This window comes from Lissotriton helveticus, chromosome 1_1 (genome assembly GCF_964261635.1).
Source record: "Lissotriton helveticus chromosome 1_1, aLisHel1.1, whole genome shotgun sequence".
Lineage (NCBI taxonomy): Eukaryota > Metazoa > Chordata > Amphibia > Caudata > Salamandridae > Lissotriton > Lissotriton helveticus.
In genome coordinates, this window is record NC_136057.1 from 2,003,626,522 (window position 1) to 2,003,644,448 (window position 17,927).

Genomic DNA, 17,927 nt, shown 5'->3' on the forward strand with positions numbered 1-17,927 from the left:
CAATTGTGCCAGTGGTGGTTCGCCCGGAGCAGGCAGGATTTGTGCCTGGACGCAGTATAACTTATAACCTTTGAACGCTCTTTGGTGTTATGCAGCAAGTTGACCCGTCAGTGAGGGCTGCGCCAGTCTTTTTAAATGCCGAAGAGGAGTTCGACTCCGTAGAGTGGGAATTTATGAGAGCTGTTCTTCGGTGAATTAGAGTGGGTGACGTGTTTATTCATCTGGTTACGATCTTATATACATGCACTGGTTCCTGAGGCTTTGGCATGAGCCCTTGGAGAATACCAATGGGCACAGGGGGTTGCGCTTTCCTGGTTACCATCTCATAATGAAGGCGTACGCGGATGACACGCTGCTGTATGTTCGCGACCCGGAGAAAAATCTCTCCCCTATACTCAGGGAGGTGGTTCAGTTTAGAGGTCTTTAGGGACTTCACATGAACTGGGACAAGTCCATTATTTTCCCCCTAACTCCATCCATGACTTCCCTGGTCTAGAGTTCCCTCTACAATGGAAAACTGTATGTCAGCATACAAATTCATACTGACCCAGCGATAGTTATGTTGTATAATTATGGGAAACAAAATAAAAAAAACTTGAAGAATATGTTGACCGCTGGGTAAAACTGCCATAATCCTTAAAAGGGCGCATTGCAATGATGAAAATGGTAGTCCTCCTAAGATTTCTGTTTCTATTCCAGAACATTCCTATTGTTTCTACTGCGGTTTTGTTTGTCACTATGTGCTTGCTGATGATTAAGTTAGCTCGGGCTGGTAAACAGCGAAGGGTTAAATGGGAGGTCCTCACCTTGCCTATTGACATGAGGGTGTTGAATGATCCAGAACCAGAGCTATACGATAAAGCAGTGCAGAGCTCACATGCTCATTATTGGCTTCATGTCCTGCACAACCTGTCACATTTGCATATAGAGATGGGTGCTGCAGATCCTCACACCCTGCCTCAAACTCTTTTCCGTGACCCAGTGAGATGCCTCAGTACATTCGACTACTTAAACTCTACGATCCAGGCTTGGTTGACTTTATTGATGCAACAGTCTGGCTCCTTCATGTACTCCCCACATGTGCTCCTCGAGTGGGGAGAGAGGGGTGTAAAACAATCCTTTCACACATTAAGAATAACAAAGATGGGAGATTTTTTTTGAGCTGGAGTTTTGGATAGCTGGGAATTTGTTCTAGATTGGGTTAGCGCGTCATCAGCTCATACGCGTTTCCAAAACTATAAAGTGCGACATGCATTACGAGATCTTCTAGGGGATGATATGAGGATATGCCAGTGCTTTCAGCTCTGATACAGATGTTCTTGTAAAATTGGTGACTAAATTCTACACATTTGCACAAAAGACCAGGAGTCCTGCTATGATGAAGGCACTCTTAGATTGCAGAGAAATCTTGACAGGGTTGTTAACAATAAATGTTGGCAATATTGCTGCTCCATGACCAGGGGTATTTCCTTAAACGGTAGGTACTGACTAATACACTTTAAATTGGTCAACCACATGCACTATACACCGGACATACTGTATCGATATGGGTTACGTAACACTGCAGAATGTCAATGTTGTCATGTGCAAGCCGCTGGATTCCTACATACTGCATGGCACTGCCCAGATGTGCTAGAGTTTTGGGAATAGATTTTCCAAGAGATGGAAACTATAACTGTCTCTTCCCTAGAACCTGACCCAATGCTTGAATTTATTTCTGTTCATTACATATTATATGTGCCAGAAAATGAAATCTGTCTGCCTTTGATTAATCTCATGTAATTTGTGGGAAACCCATGACCTCATGATTTATCTATCTGCTCTGGTTGTCATCCGCTTGTGGGGACTGCTTGATAAGTCATGATAGCGGTGTCACTTCATGCTACTCTAACAAACACAATGTTCATGATGTCGTGATGTATCCAGCCAGATTGTAGGGTTGCTTGTATTTTGTCAATAAATAAAATATATATTTTTTAAATTATTTTCTGGGGTTACTCTTGTTGCTAGCTTAAATATGACCAATATTGTTAGGACTCTGATTAGATTTGTCATGGGCACCTCGTTGGTGAGTTCATGAAGCCCTCACCCACCAACCTGGTTGGTGGCATGCTTCATCATCGGGCCCACCCAGTGACACCTAATGTGTCCCGGGTGTGCTGCGACGCCTGATTACAGCGGAGCTGGTATTTTACTGAGAGTGCAGTGTGAGGTGTAAAATGAAGTGTGAGTTAAAACGGCTTGGCAAGGGTCCCAGTACCCGAGGGTAAATTAAATTTTAATAACTGGGCCCCCGTCAGCGGTTAAAATAAGGCTTGGGGATGTTTAAGGGAGGCGAGTTACTACCTCCTACATCCATCAGTTGGTCAGAGCCTGCCTTGCCTGCCTTGTACCTGTTGCACCGTCCTCGTACTCCGGTAGCTACCGGAGTACGAGGACGGTGCAACAGGTACAAGGCAGGCTCTGAGCAGAAAATCTGGCCAACCCCTTACCGCTTTACTCCTGGAAGCATTGGCTGCAAAATCTAAGCGCATATATGAGAAGGGAATCCCCCCTCTCACACTTAGAGAAACACCTTAGTGAGTGTAACACATAGCCTGGATTACACTCCTTTTTAACCTGCACTACACTCTATTTTAAAAAGGTCCTGAGGAAAGCCAGATTTAGTTTAAGGCACTGGCTGAAACATGTCGACCAACTGATGGATGTAGTAGGTAGTAACTCGCCTCCCTTAAACATCCCCCAGCCTTATTTTAACCGCTTACGGGGGCCCAGTTATTAAAATTTAATTTACCCTTGGGTACTGGGACCTTCGCCAAGCCGTTTTAACTCACACTTCATTTTACACCTCACACTGCACTCTCAGTAAAATACCAGCTCCGCTGTAATCAGGCGTCGCAGCACACCCGGGACACATTAGGTGTCACTGGGTGGGCCCGATGATGAAGCATGCCACCAACCAGGTTGGTGGGTGAGGGCTTCATGAACTCACCAACGAGGTGCCCATGACAAATCTAATCAGAGTCCTAACAATATTGGTCATATTTAAGCTAGTCTCTTTTGATAACACATATAAACCACGGGGACTCGGACTAACTTTCTAGTCCTCTCTCTCTCTCTTGATACGCGTGTTACTCTTGTTGCCCCTTTAAGTCTGACTACACTCATCTTTAGCTGTGTGAAAGACCTTATATAAGAAGTTATTCCAAAAGTGCAATAATGAGAAAGGAGAGAGAGAGAGAGGCCTTTGGGTCAGACCATCTAAAGAATTGGCTTTCATGTAGTCACGTGGTATTCTTCGTTTGTTGTGCTTGGATGACCTGTCTATCTAGGCCATGAACTTTTGAGGATAGTTATATTCTCGCATTCGTCGTTCCGTTCGATTTTTATTTTAGGGCATCAAGTAGTAATTTTGGGCCATATTATCAAGACTGTGCGATAAACTTATCTGCGCTTTATCGGCAGGAAACTGCCGCTAAAGTGGCGATAATGGGCTTGATAATATGCCCTTGTGAATTCCCATAAAAACCCAGGTTAGACATCTAACCTGGGCTTCTATGGGAATTCTCTAGGGCATATTATCAAGCCCATTATCACCACTTTAGCGGCAGTTTCCTGCCGATAAAGTGGCGATAATTGTATCGCCCAGTCTTGATAATATACCCCTTTGTTAGGCTAGAGTCAGTGTGTGCTCTTTTATGTATTAACTTTGCTGATATAACAACATTTTAAGTGCTGGTTTGTGGCTTTTTGTTTAGAAAGTGCTTTCTATTTGGATGCATTGATTTGTCATGAAGACACACAGTGCTGTTTGCCCTTAGTCATTCATTTGATTCACTTTGCTGTCAAGGTAACATGTTTTTGCATTCACAACTGTTTTCATTCACAAAATGAAGACATTGCACACACAAGCTTTCTTAATGCAACTAAAATAATGTCCCCGTGTAAAAAGTATCTTCTATACGATGTTATGCTGTGTATGCATTTTAGTTCATCACTAATAACTCTGATGTAATCTTCTGCCTTATTTTCATAACACTCCTCCTTGAGATTACATCCTAGCTTTGTTAATGCAGTCTGTTCAGCAAATGCCCTCCTACTCCTGCTTTCCATATTGCACACAAGATGTTGCTTTATTGGGATTTTCTTTGAAAGACAGCCGAGGGCAACACACACAGAGCTGCCCAACTGTTAAAAACTGTTATTTTAACAAAATGTTAGACTCATTGCTGATGCCAATGCTTGTTGTGGGCTGGAATCTTGAAAGCTGTTTTTCCTGATCATGGAATTTCTCCTGAGAAAGGAACAGCATTTGAAAACTTTTTAAGGAACAGTGGTAGTACGAAAACACAACTGCTATAAAACAGATCCAGGATCCTTATGCATCAAATCCACAGACATGTGTTTTAGTTTCACAACAACTATTTGCCTCCCAAACATGTTTATTATAACATATTTGAAAATAGTGCAATTGTCTATTTACACTAATAAACTAATCAAGACAGGTTTCTAGAGGACTCATACTAAGCTGCAATAATAATCTCCTAAACATCTTGCCCTGTTCCATGAGAATTTACCAAGATTCACACAAAAATGTTTTATTTGTTTCACTGAATTTCAAATATTGCTGTTTTTGTCTCTACCACTTCTATATCATTCATCTTGCACTTTCTCGTTAGAGTATGAAGTTCAACTTTCTTAATTAAACCATGGCTCATCAACCCGTAATTTGTTGTATTTCAAGGATGAATGAGTAATTTTGCCACATCATCATAAATAATAAGGATTTTTTCCTCGCCCTGGAGTACTTCACAAAAACTCACTTCAGCTCTGGAAATGGATCAGTAGTTATCTGCGAGACTACTTTCTGTCTAGTTAAGCGCACAGAGTCACATCTATAAATTTTGGAGGGTGTAATTGGCATAAGATAGGGGATCTAGTTCGAGGAAAGTTAACACCCTCAAAATTACTCTCAGGCTACAAACAGACCTTTACATCTATTAACAAATTGTAAGCTTTAATAGAAAAACAAAAAGTGATGGGTGTAATATTTGAATCGATCTCAGCCAGTGTTAATACTAAGGTGCATTTTAGTACACCATTTTTGCCCACTTTGTCTCTATCGTCTAAAACCATATGCAGCCCTTCAATCTGGAGATTGTGACCATTAAAGAAAGCAGAAATCCCTGGGTGAAATTATGGGAAAATAATAAATTCATGGTCAAATTGCCAATTCCATAATAATTATTATTTTCTAAGAGGGCCCCTTTTGCAATCTCCTTGTTACTGGTGCCACCAATTTGGGGAAATCCAGATGGCAGAACTACTGGGCGGTCTTGAAATTTGACTTTGAATGGTCATTCAAGATTTTTGCCTTCTGTTGTTGAACCTGTTTTTTATTTTTAGGCCATAGGACTCTCTAAACATGGTAAAATAGGCATACACATGATTGGCACATTTATTTGCTCTCACGTCCCTAGTATATGGTACTCTATGTACCTGGGGCTTGTAATTGAATGCTATCAGTGGGCTGTGTCCCACACAATAGTAGCCCTGTTGAACATGTCTACAGGCCTGCCATAGCAGCATCTAGTGCAGTTTAAAGCTAACATTTCGATCTGGAAAAGTAAACCTTTGGTTAGGCCTAAACCTTCCCTTTTAATACCTATAAGTGACGCTTAAGGTTGCCCCTAAATGCCCATTGGGCAGAGGGTATGGAAGTTAAAGAGTAGAGCATATCTAATTAAAGTTTTACACGTCCTGGTGGTGAAAAATCTTCAGAGTCTTTACATCACTGTGGCAAGGTGGGCCCTCCCACAAAAAAAGCACTGGGTTACATTATAGTTCCTTATAATAAATAACTTCAGTTTGGGACAAGCTGGAAACATGATTCAAATACTACTTTTGAATAGGAATTTAACATCAAACCTAGTACTAAAGTCAGATTTTAAATCACTATTTTGAAATTGCCACTTTTAGAAAGTTGACATATTCCTGCCCAAGACAAATATGCCTTTTTGCCACTGTCCAGACTGATTGTTAATCGCTCTCCTGTGGTGTGATGTGTATTCCTCCCAGACAGTAGACAAAGGACCTGGGTGTGGGAAGGTGAGGGTCTTTCTGACAGGATGGCTGGGGGAGAGCTGTGCCCTTGATCAATTCAGACCCAACTGCAGAATTTGTTAAAATTCTTAAAGATATAATTGAAAAAGCCATAGACACAGGAACTATCGGTGTCAAAGAGAAAGAATACCTAATGAAAATGAATCCAAGCATACCGTATATATATATGATCCCAAAGATTCATAAGAACGCAACAACACCACCACTGCGCCCTATAGTATCAACTATAGGATCAATCCACGAACCAGTTGGCAAATATATCGACAAACACCTGCAAAAAATTGTCCAGAACAGCAGCACATACATTAAGGATACCACCCACTTCCTCAATATATTGGAAGAGGAGAAGGATAAATTTACCGAAGAGATGCTAATGGCAAGTATTGATGTTAAATCATTATATACTTCTATACCTCACGACCTAGGTATAACAGCAGTTGAAAGCTTTTTAGTTGAGGAGGACAAACCAGAAGCCTTGAAAGTGTTCATAATGGAACTATTACACTTTACACTGTATCACAGCTACTTTAAGTGGAAAGACAAGTTTTACATACAAGCCTCTGGTACATCTATGGGCAATTGCGCAGCTCCCTGCTACGCAAATACCTTCATGCATAGATTTGAGATCGATCATATACTTCAGAATGAAGAATGGCAAAGGAACATTATCATCTATAAGAGATATATCGACGACATCTTTGTCTTATGGAAGGGCAACCAGGCCAGTCTGGAACACGCCTTAAAAAATCTGAATGAAGTAAACGAAAGAATTCAGTTCACATTTACTGTTCATAAAAAAGAATTATCATTCTTAGATGTACTAATCAACAATGAAGAGGGCAAAATCACCACTAGTGTATTTTCGAAAGCAACAGACAGGAACAACTTATTGCACTTCAAAAGCTTTCATCAAAACTCACTAAAAAATCACCTACCATTTTCTCAACTGTTGAGAATAAAAAGAATAGCGTCTACAGAAGAACTGTATCAAAAACACAAGGAGGAAACATTAAATAAATTTAAGAAACGAGGATATCCGGACTACATCTTGGAATCCGCGGCGGAAAGGGCGGACAAACTGCAAAGGAAACATTTACTCTCACAAAAAAGAAAGGACGATGACCAAAGGATGGTATTCGTATCAAAATATTCCACTAGAAGTGGTGAAATAAAAAGAAGTATCAAAAAACATTGGCCACTGTTAACTTTGGAAGAAGACTTTAAAGGCATTTTTGGAAAAGATCCCATTTTTGCTTATGAAAGAACAAAAAATGTCAAAGAACTGATCAGACAGACCTTCACTGAAGCTACACAAACCTACAAAGGTACCTTACCGTGCCATAATTGCGGAAATTGTTCCGCGATTATAAAAAGTAACACCATTAATCATCCTACAAAAGGGACACCTATCAAATTGAAAGTTTCAGGAACATGTGACTCGATGAACCTCATATATATGTTGCGATGCCCATGCGGGAAATCATACGTTGGTAAAACACAACGGAAACTGAAAACTTGTATAATCGAACATAAAAGTAACATTCGATTAAAGAATCACAAGTCACCAATCGCAGTACACTTCAATGAAGCCAATCATAATGTGAGCCAACTGAGATTTTGCATCCTAGAAATCGTACCAATTCTGCCAGGGAGAGACAATGCCACTCACCTGCTAAGGAGAGAAACCTTTTGGATTAATCATCTCAATACCATGAACCCATCGGGACTCAATGAGAAATTGGACTTTAATTGTTTTCTCTGAACTATATGTAAATAATGAACCACAAATGATAATGGGAAGTGTGATGATGTATTGTCAGTTCTTTCTATACCGCCATTAACCCCTTCAGCGCTAATGACAAGGGTAACTCGTCATGGACTTTCCATTGATTTCAATGGAAAGTCAATGGACCTCGCACACACCCCTTAGCAGCCAAGTGGTTAATCTCAATTCACGTGTAAGATTGATTGTCTATAAATTTAGCTATAATTTCACCAGTAAGTTGTACATGAAACACGGTTACATATACCAAACTCGATATTTTTTAACCTGAAACACATAAAGCATTGTTGAGAGTCCAACACGTATTTCTAGTGCATGTGAACGATAACACACAGTCCGTTTTCTATACTCATGCGCTCTGTGCGGCACTCAAAGCGACGTTCGGTCACATGAACGACAGCACACAGTCCGTTCACCATGTTTATGCGTTCCACGTTGTGTATTAAGCGACGTCCGGTCACATGATCGGAAACCGAAAAACGCCGCTGAACGAAGATTGAGAGGAGAGACCCAGAGTCCCTCAGGTAAAACGCCGTCGGACGACATTTCAATTTAAATCATTCGTGTTAACATCTTACCAGCACTAATAACGGTCGGGCATCTTACTTTGTAGGTCGTGATTTCGACGTTTATTTTATGCAGAAAGCTACCGACTACCAAACCAAGGTCAGTTGGCCTTTTTGTAACAGTTGCATTCTCAAACGGGTTATAAGGTTACAAACCACACAAAAGTCTTATGCACCACACTAACGTTGGTTTCAAGGTTATGGACATATTACTGTGGAAAATGTACTGTTTGCTGACTGTGGTTTATGTTTTGATGTAACACAGCACAAAAGTATCATAATGGTATTCCAGTCGCTTAACACTCATTATGTTAACCTTTGCAGAAAAAGAGAATCCCCTGAGGAAGGGCAGTATTGCTTGAAATGCATTGGGAAGTCAAAACTGATTAATATGTGATATGATGACAATATTACAAAAGGAAGAAATCATGAAAATAAAAAAATAAGAAAATTTGAAAATAAAATGGAATGAAAGCATCTACATGACTCTTGTTACTGATTAAAGAAAATAGAAAGGAGTGCGAGGCAGGGGTGATTCTTGAGGTACAGGAACCACATGCAATACACCCTTGACTGAGTACACATCACAGTGCCTGCCCTGGCCCACACAGTAGAACCTGACACCAGACCTGCTCTCGCCTTTGTTTCACTAGCTAGGCTGGAAACAAACCAAGAAAAAAGGGAGGAAATGATTTAGTACAAAAAACAAGTGGAATCTGGTGGTCATCTCAAAAGACTAAAGACATGAAAAAGGTAAAAGGAAATGCAACTACTGGAAAATACAACTCACTATAAAGAGTGTCTCAACCAATACATTACAATTAAATCAGCCTTATTATGACATAGGAAAGTGGCTTCTGGATTTCCATCAACTGCACTTCGTGGTCAGTGTCATCATCTGGAATTCCATCTTCCCTGTGACAGCACTTCATTAACACAAGAGGTAACTCTGCGCAGGGTGCAGTCTAGTGTACAGATAACAACAACCAGAAGATGGTTTTTATGCCTACCAACCTATGTGCAAGGGCCAACATACAGTGCAGTGCAAGGAGTATGGTGCAAGTTAAAAAAGGATAAGGAAGTAAATAGATAACTTTATTCAAATACTACCTCCAAACCAAGTTAAAGGCGTGCAGAAACGGCGTTTAACAAATATGCCGTTATTTTCAACTACGGTCTACTAGATTTCAGCCAATAGGGCTTCTTGCCCTGGCTTTCTTCAGGACAAAGATAGGTAAGCTACTGCAAATAGTGATCAAAATAGTGGTGAGTATAAAATACCTCCATACAGGCAGAGTGGACTTCACTCCTGTAAGAGATAAAGATACAGAGAAATATGTATGTACATGTACTATAAAAACAGCTCCTTGCATTCCTTCACCTTCTCCACCTTGTTTGAGAACAGATACACTCACCTGTCCTGTGCGAGGTAATAGCCTCACCTCACCCGGTACTCACTCAGGTGTTGAGAGACCCCACCCTAAAGACAGAAGAGACATAAATCTTTCTTTTAGTGCGGGTCTCTACATACAAAAGGGTGTTTGGGCATGTAGTGGTTGAACATAAAGTCTCTTCCGACAAGCTGGCCTCTGTCAAGCATACCCTTCATACAGTATATCTTTGACCTTGTCGCAATGCGAATACAGCATATGTTCATCACTATATAATATGTTTCCTGTTTTCAATCTCTATTACATAGTGGCCTCATAAATATTGCTTTAAAAGCCTGGTATTTGAAGTGTAATCCAGGAAAACAGAAGGAACTTACAATGATGTCCTCTCTATGTTTGCAAAAAAACGTGCTATGCAAAGGTTTAGAAGTTATTTTTTTATCCAGGACATTAACCCATCTGTATGGATTAAACTGGGCTTTCTAACCACAGTACATTAACAATTCCTGGATATTGCTTATATATTGCCTCGGTGAAACAGAGAGAAAACACACGACAAAAGGGGTATTCCCTTATAATATAATAATAATAATAATAATAATAGGAAATGATTTAGACCTTATTTAAAGTTGATAAAGGGTTGTTGCCCACCCACAAGCTGGTACTGGGCATAAAAGTGGCACATACATAACCTGATATCAGAGCAGTACTGGACCTGTGAAGACTCTGAAGAAGGATTGCCCCGCTGTCTGAAACATGAAGTAAGACTAGACCTGCTTACCTTGAACCCAGGATCCCAGAAGTGACTCCAAGCTTCAGTTGTCTGAGCTCCTGTGTGAGCTACAAGGGATAAAACTAGTTCCAAAGGCCTTTCCTGTTTCCCAGCTGACCAGACCCAACTGGACCTATCCAGTTCCCCTCTACTGACCTCTGTGATAGTAAATTCTGATCTCCAAGTGTTGTCCTCAAGGTCCTCGACCTTTGACTGGAGTCACTGTGCAGTTCTCCCTGCTTAACTGAAGGTTTCACAGGATACAACTCAGACCGACGCATAGCCCTACACAGCTGAGCTCTGCAACTACTCACTGAAGTATTCGGTGAATCTGGTACAGTGCAATGCAGAGTTCCACAGAGCCACACAGCTCCCTGCTGAAAGCCTCAACAGATCCAACACTAGTAATGCTCATCACCACACTGTTGTCACATTGAAGACCGATGTGAAACTTCTAGTGCAACAAACCTAGTCCTGTATACAGTCTGTGCTCCATTGTGGTTGGCCTGAATTTATTACTTTGTGCCTCCTCCCCCCAACACAACCAGATACCCACAGTTGACTCTTCATGTCTTTTGGTGCTATTTTTAACCTTAAACATTAAACATTCATAACTCCGGCTGTACTGATTCGATTTTTGCTGTTTTCAGATCATTTTATTTATTAAAATGTACTCTATTTTTCTAAATAGATTTGGGATTGTTCTTGTGTTGTGTTTTTAATTTATTACTGGTGGAATGTTGCATTAATAATGTACACATCACCTCTGATTTAAGCCTGACTATATTTGTACCAAGCTACCAGCACAGGTTTATTTAGTGACCTTTGTGGTTTACCCTGATAAGGATTGTTAATATTATTTGAAGTTGGTTCCCACCCCTTCAAACAATAATCCAGTTTTTTAAGGCAGTATGCAAGATCACTCATAGTGAGCACTAATAAAATAATAACTGACCGACGTGTATGAATATTCATTGTTCCAGATATGTAGGCCACTGAGAGTTTCCTTTTTTAAGGTTGCTTTTTCAATGGAATTCCTCACTTTTATTCTTCTAAGACAAAATTTCCTCACAGTGTATTGTAAATTCTAGACAGGGCCGGACTGACTACCGGGCAGTTTGGAATTCTGCCGAGCTGGAGGCTGATTTCACTGCAGTGGGAGCTGATTTCATTCATGGGGACCTGCGTGTGCTTCGAAATAATTAAAGCAAAACAAATTTTGTTTAGCACATGCAGGTCTCCATGAACGAAATCAGCCCCCAGCTCAGCAGCATTCCAAACTGCCTGGTAGCCAGTCCGGCCCTGATTCTAGATATTGTCCATAATTTGCTAGTCCTATGAATGTTTCTCACTATGCAGTATTAAATATATCATTTCTTTGTTCGCCTATTCACTGCTCCCAACAGAGAACTCTGTCATGGTGACCCTGCGTCTCTGCTGCAAGAATATAATTGATTGTAGAGAACAACTAAACTGTCTTGATAACCAAGGAGGAATTAAATATAATTTTAGGGTTTTCTATGTACTTTCATACTAGTGATTACAACATATTAAAAACACTTTTGAGAATACATATTTTGGGGATCTACTTTTAATCCCTTCAAATATAATAAACAACATAATTTTGGTGATTCGACATGTAAGGGGACAGACTGAATTACTCAATTCTTCCTTAGAGATTCACATCTCCTCATGAAAAAACATTTGCACCAGGATTTATAAAAAGCTGATTTTATGTCACTACATTATCTTAAATGCTTAGGACTTTTGATAATAAATTACACGATAAATCCAATATAGGGATAATTTACAGATATGTCATCTTGAAGTGTACCTTTTTAATCTTTGTTTTTATAGGAACTGTCTGGCCTTAAGTAGGAACTATAAACATACAAATATGGGACAGTCTGTAGAAGGTTTCATCACCTAGTTACATTTATCAACATATTTCTGTGCTCAGGTAATTGCTTATAACAGGCCAGGTGCATACATCAGTACAATTAGCTAGAGGCCCCAGTGAAAATTCGGAATGACCATACGATTCTTTAACCGCAGTCATTCAAAAGAATACAGGAACAGCACAGAATTCAGTGGTCATAAACTGGATGATGTTTGCTCATTTTAATTCAAAGTATGCTTTTTATTTGAAATTTTTGCCGAGAATGGTGGACCCAGAGGGTACATTATATTGGAATCTTTTTGCACTTCCCTCTCCCCTACAGTCTGTACAGCGGGTCAGCAGAGAGCAGCTGCCTTAACAGAGTGTCAGTTCTGTCAAATTGAAAATAAAAACATCTCTTCTTTTACCACAGTGTAAGGCTAGGCCTGGGCCATGTTATGTGCACACTGCAAAGGTCAAAAGATTAGAGATGATAGAAAATGCGGCCTGGTATATTTAAGACTTTTTTTTCTCAGAGTATGTGAGTTACATAAAAAAAAATAGGGGAAGGCAGTTTTTGTGACAGTTGATTACGTTTTTCCACTGTGGACTTCCTGCCATTCCCTCCCAACTCCACCTCTAACTTCTACCATTTTAGGTTAAAGTACACAAACCCTGTCCTGCATGATAGAGGGGATGTTTGTCATAAAACCAACCTGGTATTATGCACATTTGGGCAGGGACAAACAATGTTAAACAAGAACATTGCAACAAAAATTGAATACACTTTCAGTCCTGTATTGTAACCAAGCCTGGAGAGTTTAGCCTCTCTGTAAAACAAACACACAGACAAAACATACTGATTATCTTTTCCGATATGGAACAGAATCCTCCCAAATGAATCATATTTTTGACTCTGAAGGACTGTTCAGCAAACAAGAATAGTAGTTGGAAGTTTAAATAACCAAACAAATACCGTTTTGTGGAGAGAATGCATTAGGATAGTTCAAACAACTCATGAAAGCAGTGCTTCCAGAGGAAGAACAAACATCAGGCCCTTATCCAAGTATAGGCAGACGCAGTAAACAAGATGAAGTGGTTTACATATAAATATAGACCTTTAAGTAACCCATTGCGGAGAGTTCTACCGAGCATGAAATATAAAGGAAGCTACGGTGTACATTTCAATTAGGAAAAAGATTAACAATTGTGCGAACTCATATGATATATGATAGTGACTCTGTGGGAGTCACATCTCACTTGCCACTGAAAGGGTAATTTTTTGCTTTGCTAATAATTTGGGTCTCATTAGACAAGATATTCAGGACAAAGTTGAACACATACAGCAAATTTTCAGCATGTGTATTTTCATGCAGGTTTGCCCGGCAAGAGAGTTAAAAGGGGATAAATATATTTTTTATTTCATCTCCCATAGGAATAATTGCTCTCCGCTGCAGCAAAATCTGTGGAATGGCAGCCAACTTGGCATGACAACAGAACTGTACTCACGATAGCCCCTTATTATGACTTGGTGTAAATACATTGAGAGACACATGAGATAATATTGTTACAATGAAGTGTGAGGCGAATGCTAAATTGTAACATTTATGGATAACATGACAGTGGAAACTCTGGGCCTCATCTACAAGACAAATGATGCAGCATGGCGCTGCAGGCCATTTAGCTGTGCTGTGCTGAGTCATTTTCAAAGCACATGGATGCGTCGTATTAACATCAATACAACACATCCTTGTACTTTTCCCTGCACTGGGGCAATATTAGCTGCCATTAGCCAGTGCGGGCAGCCTTGCATCATTTTGCAAGGTAGACTGTGCTGCTCGGATGATTGTTTTTGTTCAAGAAGGAACACTTTCCTGCACAAAAACAATAATTAATTAAATTTACCGCACAAAAAGAGGAAAACAGGAGAAATAAAAGTATTTCTCTTTGTTGCGCCGCTTCTACGCCTCCCTGGGGGAGTCGTAGGATGCAGACACATTCCCAGGTTTACAAAATGTCGTAAATCTGAGACTGAGTCAAGTTCCATTGCTGTTGCGTGGGAACACCCACAGCAACATTCATGGAATCCCCCTTTCACGCAGAGTAATGCGTGAAAGGGGTCCATATTTACAAGGATATAAAAGTCATGCAGCGTGACTTTATGTGGTCTTGTAAATATAGGCAAGTCCCTTAGGCTGCCGGTGTGTCAACAAAAATTGTGCACCGGTGGTGCAATGGGCTTGTAAATACGCCCCTCTGTTTTTTTCTATGCTTCAAACTTTTGCATTTTGAAAGAACTGCATGAAAATTGGTGGGCATTTACCACATGAAGCCCAGTGTTGGTGTATCAGGTTTCCTTTGAAACCATCCATGTGTTGTATAGCTCCTATATATCCTTATATCGTGTTAAGTTAGCATAGGTACATTTGAGATTTAAACGCCATTTTTCCTTTCTTGCAACTTCTGCACACGACCCTTAATTGTTGACTTAGCTTTCAACCTAGTGGTTTGCCGTGGTGTATGTGAGAATAATATGTTATTGCTCTGATATCAGTCTTGTTTAATAAACCATGTCTGCACGGAGAGTGCTGAAGTTTCAGGAGCAACACGATATGGAATTGTTATGAGGTCTGATCTCCACGCCTTCATAGTCATAACACAAGTGCAGCCTTTGCCAACTTGGGCTTGAGGCGGGATTGATATAGCTTTGCACGAGAATTGTTAACACACTTGATGCGGTGCACATGCAGAGAGAGCTGGTGTATGCTGATGTGATTCCTTCATGCTAGGACACTAAGGTATGGGCCCGCCCTAAAACAACCCAAAGAGACCTTCTTAGATAATAATATAATATATGTGTTAGGGAGGGTGAGATATAAGTGTTGTTAACTCTTATTCATTACAGCATGTTAACATGCTGTCACCATTCGCTTTTTATGTCTTAGTAACTATGCTGATAATTTTGCTACTGATAATAAGTATACTTGTATTATCAAAGATACTGCGCCTGAGAAGACGGCATTAGTAAATAAACATTTCAAATGCACATGTGTCTTCTTTACTCCATGTTCTGGTTTGTAATGATAATATAACGAAAGAGTGTTCATGAGTCCCACGTACCCTGAGGTACTGTAAGTTCATGTTCTGGTTTGTCTAAACATTGGGTGTTTGATATGTCCAATGAGACACTGTAGCTAGCTCGGTAAGGGGTGAGTTGGTTGCTAAGGTAAGTTTTGGGACATCCTAATTTGCCGAGGTTCCACTCCTCTGTGCACAGTTCTGTGTGAGTACAGAAACCCTGCAACATGGCGCCCAACGGTTTCGGTGGTCTTATATCATGACACTCGAGTAGTTTATCGTTCATGCCTTAACCCCTTCACGTCCGTTTCCGGAAAACGGGGTGTTGGTGAAACCTACCTATTTTTTCAAATAGGTCTTTCTTCAAGCTTGATTCTTACTTAAACGGTTTCTTTGAATTACTACCCAGTTGTGCTACAAAGTATTCTTTGTGTTTTCTTATTTCCAATTCTGTAATGGCGGCAGCGGTGGCTATTGCGCAGCATAGTCGCGTAGCGGTACGCAACCATCTTCAGACGTACCAAGTCCCAGTAGATGGGATGGCTGTGATTTTCGTGGTATGTGCAGATCCGGCGTTTCCTTACGAGTTGTTTTACTCTTGGGTTACGTTTCCGGCTGTGGACGCTAATTCTGGTTTGTTCCACTCCTACACCGCCTCGGATGTTCCGGCTGAATATACGCCGTACAGGGCATTGGAAATACCTATTGATCATTGGCAGCATCGAGTTTGGTTTGATGGCGCCCTCCCCCACTCTATGTCCCCTGCGAGGTTAGGCCCACTCTCAATTCCAGGTACTAATTGGCCTGCGTTGGGTGGCTTTACCCCGCACCCGAATCACGGGGCTTGCACCCTGGCAGAAATTCGCAGGCTGCATGTAGTTTCCATTTCCGTGATTCGTGCTTTAGTGCAATACATCGGTCGACATCTTCCTGGTGGTCCCCAGGGGGGTGCGGCCGCTCCCATGGAACGAGGCGGAATGCGTCTCAATCCTGTTATGGTAAATTCGGTTTTTGGTGCGCGTCCTGTTGACAACGATGACTTCCCATTCTGGCTAGCAGAGAAGTTTGATCAACTGGAGGCGGTTTTTCCGAATTCTACTCCTGCTGATAAACATAGAATGTTGACGATTACTCTACCGAAGGATATTACTCCTGAACTTGCTGACTGTGACAGCTGGGGAAAAACATTTGCGGCTGTTTATACAAGGTGCTTCGGCACCCCGTCTATGACTGCCCTGCCTGAAATCGTTAGACGTGTTCAGAATGATCACGGTCCAGAGGCAGCGGTTGAATTGGGTATGCGCCTGTGTGGTTCTTTTGAGATTGTAAGTGATCTCATTCTCTCCAATGTTAAAGGAGATGCAGTTAACTTTCAGGTGTCGAATGCTTTGGCTGCTCTGCCCGATGCCGACAAACCCCGCCAGTTAGCAAAAATTGTGGTGGCCGCTTATAAAACGATTGGCCGCACAAGTAGAGGTCTGAAATATTTTCCAGTGAAGGAGAAAAAACAACCACTGGGACAATCTGCAGTGACAGATGCCCAGCCCAAGTCCAAGAAACAAAATTGGCCTAATAAACAGACACAGGGGAAGCAGACAACGCAGACTCAGGGGACTTTTCCTGCAATACAAGCTCCTGCGCCACCCGAAAAAGTTTATGATTTGCGCGACCGCGCGATGATTAAATCACCTGATCGTTTTCAGGGTTCTGATCAACGCTCTCCTCGTTCCTTTCAGGACACATCGGCCCCGAAGACCGGTGGAGGAGGAGGGGGTGGACGTGGACGTGGTGGCCAACAAGGACGTGGCCAGTCCCGCCAGACGGACGGCGCGGTGAAGCAGGAGGATTCTACGCCTAGGCGTCCGCAGTTTGCGAAAAAGAAAGTCGCAGCCTTAACAGCGCATCGATATGCCACAGATAGTGAGAACGCGGCTTCGGAATCTGACGTGGGCTCTGACCTTGCTGGACAGCGCGGCGGAGATAACCATAGTCAGAGAGGCGCTGCGTCCACTACTGAGGGTGACAGCGACTGAAGTCTACGTTGTGATAGAAACAGCGGATACGAGACTTGCTCCCCCTGAACGACTATATGAAATTGTCCTGTTAATTGAAGGTGACATACAGCGTACCGTTAAAGGTGTATTTTGGGAGAATCTGTCTTCTACATATGATATTTTGCTTTCGGAGGCTGACTGGCCCCCACCTTTTGTGCTCGCGGCGCCGCGAGGGGAGGAGGTAATCCTACCCAGTTTCGCGAACACTGTCTCGAAGGAGCATGCGCAGCATTTTGCAGAAGAGTGGGCTCGGGCTCTCGCGCCGGCTCTGTACCGTAACC